This window comes from Sceloporus undulatus, chromosome 2 (genome assembly GCF_019175285.1).
Source record: "Sceloporus undulatus isolate JIND9_A2432 ecotype Alabama chromosome 2, SceUnd_v1.1, whole genome shotgun sequence".
NCBI classification, from domain to species: domain Eukaryota; kingdom Metazoa; phylum Chordata; class Lepidosauria; order Squamata; family Phrynosomatidae; genus Sceloporus; species Sceloporus undulatus.
Window position 1 is genome coordinate 2,583,373 of NC_056523.1, and position 4,062 is coordinate 2,587,434.

Genomic DNA, 4,062 nt, shown 5'->3' on the forward strand with positions numbered 1-4,062 from the left:
CCAGGAGGCCAGGTGCCAGCACTGGAGGCCTTAGAGACCTCCGGTGTGGCGGCTCTGCCTCCTCGCCACCGCCATGGGAAAGGCCCGGTGATGGTGCTGTTGGGGCCAAGAGGCCTCCAACACTGCCATCGGGCCCTTCCACAGCGGCAGCAAGGAGGCCAAGGTTTGACCTTCGCCGCTGCTGCCACCAGCTGGCTTTTCCCGCAGCGGCTGCGGCGGCTAGGAAGCCAAGCAGCTGCGCCAGAGGCCTCCCAGGCCTCCAGCACCAGCACTCGGCCCGAAAGGTAAGTAAGAGATAGGGAATGGGAGGGAGGGTTGCAGGGAGGAGGGAAGCGAGGGAGGAAAGGGAGGAGAGGAGGGGAGGCCAGTGACTTTTGTTCCCAATGGCGGTGCGCGTGCATGTGCACTGCCATTGGGAACAAATGGGACTTGAGCATACGTGGATTTTGGTATCTGTCTGGAACGGATTCTCCGCGTATACCAAGGGCCCACTGTATACTAATGTACAAGTTGACCTCGTGTATAAGTTGGGCAAAGGTTCAGGGTCAAAATCCTGGATGTTGATATAACTTGTGAATAAGTCGAGGGTAAAACTTAGAGGGCTATAAGGGGGAAATACCACTTCCATCCCTCCTTCTCCTTCTGGACCTCTCCCAACCAATTCCCAGGTGCTGGAGTTTTACATCGGATTGGGAAAGGAAGCAAGTGGATTGAAATGGAGCGTTTTTTCCCCATAGGAAGCAAGGTCTTGCAAAACGGACCAGAGAGAGAAGCAAGTGTTTTTAGATGGGGAGCTTTTGTTAGAGAAAAAAGATCTTTGGGATTGTTGATGTTTCGTTCTGCCGGTGGTTCTGAACTGATACTAACTGGAACAGATGCAGTCTTCTCAGCTACTCAATATCAAAGTAACTTCCACACAGATTTTCACTCAAATGAGGGTTTATTGACTTTGTTGCTATTTACACTTTACAGCAGGCTACTATACATCTATACTCTTTCAGAGTCCATGCTAGAAGCTCGAATGTGACATCAGTCTTTGTTCTCTCACAAGATCATCTTTCCCACCAAGTGGACACACCTCTTTCCCATGAAGTCACCATGCTACACAGAAGCATAACAATAATACATTTGTTTATATTATGTCTCAGCACACGTCCTTGAAGACTTGCTCTTCCAGGCCTAGACTTTCTGGCCTGCAACAGGAACCATTTTAAACCTTAGTTAACCATTGACACATCTGAACATTTTCAATACAATTTAGAAATATATTTTAACAGCTTTTCCCATATAAAGCAAGGTTTTGCAAAACACATTGGAGGGGGAAGGAATTGGTGTTAAATGGAGATTGGGGGCATCAGGCTTGCTTGCTGTAGGACCTTTCCAAGCACTACTGGTGTACCCCGAATTTTAGGGTCAATTTTTGGGGCATACATTTCTCAATTTATCGTTGAGTATATATGGTAAGTGCATACAAAACTCCCAAGTCCTTCCCCTGCTGCCCCCTTGTTGCCAGGAGATGCCATTGTTCTGGGCTCCTTGCCATTGGAGCATCAGTGCTAGGAAGGTCCTCCAAGTGAGGAAAGGGTTCCTGTATGACCCTGGAAGTAGTCTCAAGGCTGTCTGCAATTGGGGGCCCACGCTGACTGATGTCTAGAGGGAGGGGTTGCCAGATGTCAGGGCCTGGCCTTGTGTTTCCCAGATCCATGGGTCACCTCCAGGCAGGAGACAAGGATGCCTGTTCTCCAGTTTTGGGGTGGCTCATTTCCAGGCAAGAGGAAAGGGGTTCAAGTTCCCAGCTCAGCAGGGAGAGCAGCAGATTGCTACAATTTGCAAGACATAATCTGTTTGTTGCTACTCTGTTGTTGTTGTTGTTGTTGTGTGCCTTCAAGTCATTCCCAATTTAGGGCAGCCCTATCATGGGGTGTTCTTGGCAAGATTTGTTCAGAGGTGGTTTGCCATTGCCTTCCTCTGAGGCTGAGAGCATGTGACTTGTCCAAGGTCATCCAGTGAGTTTCGTAGCTTACCTGGGAATTGAACTCTGATTTCCAGAGTTGTAGTACTACATTCAAACCACTACGCCACACTGGGTCTCTGCAGGGTCTATGAGTTTACTTAGCTTCCTCCTCCCCCCCAGTAGCTGTGATACTAGGGTTCACCCTCCATTCTGCTCTGCTTCTGCCACCCAGCTAAAACCAAGTAGGCTAAACTGAAGGATCCTTATCCTGACCCTGTCATAAGTCATCTGCTGGATGAATCTGATGAAGAGCAGGTAGCTGTCATAACTCACTCCCTCACCCACCCGCCCAGAAGACCCAGTTGAGGAGGAAGAAAGGGCAGTGTACCAGAAATCTAAGGCTAGTGTTTTTTGGATCCTCAAGGGGGAGAATGAGGAGGCTGGTGCATAGAGGAGACAGGAGAAAGAGATGAAAGGGTAGCATTTGGACAGTGAGAGATGGGAAGGTGGTCTGGTGCATGCAGGTATGGGGGACTATACCAGCATAGTCGCCTCTCCACCAAAATGCTTTTATTTTATTTTAATTTTTTTTAAAAGATCTCTTATTCTTTTGGAAAGTGCAGAGAAGAAACCCTTACAGGCTAAGGAGCAGGCAGAGGCTACTCAGGGAAGAGCAAGCATTGCTTTATGTTAGTCTGGGCTGCCAAAGAGAGAAGAAATCCATCTTTTGGGGGGGGGGGGGGGGGAATGGAGGTTGATCTGTAAAGAGCCCCACTGAAGTCTCTTTTGCTTACCCAGAGGCTGGAAAAAGCTGATGTTCAAATGGCCAGGCTCTGACTGTGCCTCCAGTCCTCCAAGTGGCCTGAACTGCTCTGAAGCCCAGCCAGGCAAGCAAGTCCTCTAAGGCCTTTGCACTGTGATGTCATAAAGGACCCAGGAGAGAGAAGGGAAAGATGCCAAGGAAACAGGATCTTCAGGGATCAGCTGGGCTCTGGTGATGTCAACAATGCAACAGGATTGGGACTTAAGCTTCATCCTTTGACCTAAAGTTTGCTTGTTTGTGTAAATATCCAGTAGCAAATGCAGTGGAGGGAACCAATGATATAAAGGGTCACAAAGACCCCAAAACAAGCTACTGAGGCAACACAAACTTCAAGAATTGGCTGACTTCCAGTAATCTCAGCAATCTCTCAAAATCAGGGGCTCTGTCCTCTCTACTCAGTCTTAGCACTCTGTTATAAAGCAGGAACGCAGTAATAAATAAATAGTTAAATAAATAGGCACAACCATAGCCACACTGTGTGGTGTACCTTTTCAATCTATCCGTAAAGTGATCTTTCTCTTTACCTACTGCCTTGGTGGCTTTTCCCAGCAGATCCAAGAGGCATCAAGAGTGATGAAGAAGAAAATGTGGGTCCAACAGCAAGATACCTCAGGCCAGCTTATCTTGAAGCTCCTAATCCAAGATGCTTGTTCCACTACTTGCATCAGGACATCAAATGTTATTCTTAGGGGGCATTCTCACTTATGATTTACAACAATTTTAAATACAGCAGTTCATTATAAAGCGACTTAAAATACAGCGAGTTTTATCCCGCTTTTCAAATCGCTTTATCTTCATCGTTCCCATTTACGTAACATTTTATTTTGATTCGCTGTAATTGTCCTGGTTTTGTTCCCATTCATGGATGAATCGGTGTATATTTAAACCAGTTCTGTTACTTTTTCGTTCACATTCACTTGTTTTGGCTGTCAATCAAAGTGACATCATCATGACGTCACAATAATTCGGAGTAACATGCACCGATGTATCCTGTACCTGCATTCTCGCTACCTGATTCCTTCTTGTCTGCGGAGACGCAACAGAAGAGCCTCGGATGCAGACGATTTTCATTGGCTGCTGCCCCTCCAAAAAATCTCTCCCCAAATCTCCAAGCCAACTTCCCCCAGCCTCTCTGGGGTCTTTCTTCCAAGGCAGCCAAGCAGAAGTGCTTTGGGGAGGCAGGCAATTTTCTCTCTCCCTCAACCATCCTTCCCCACGAAGAATAACAAAAGTAAGAGAGGGAGAGAGAAAACTGCCTCCCCAAAGCACTTCTGCTTGGCTGCAT

At 47.4% G+C, this 4,062-nt stretch overlaps 1 protein-coding gene and 1 pseudogene across 1 annotated transcript in view; one reads left to right on the top strand and one right to left on the bottom strand.

Moving 5' to 3' along the window:
- Positions 1 to 4,062, top strand: part of LOC121923054 — a 173,083-nt pseudogene that overhangs the window by 89,450 nt on the left and 79,571 nt on the right.
- The window catches only part of LOC121923045 (zinc finger protein 554-like), a 36,027-nt gene that overhangs the window by 10,317 nt on the left and 21,648 nt on the right, over positions 1 to 4,062 (bottom strand). The gene's annotated exons all lie outside the window — the stretch shown is intronic.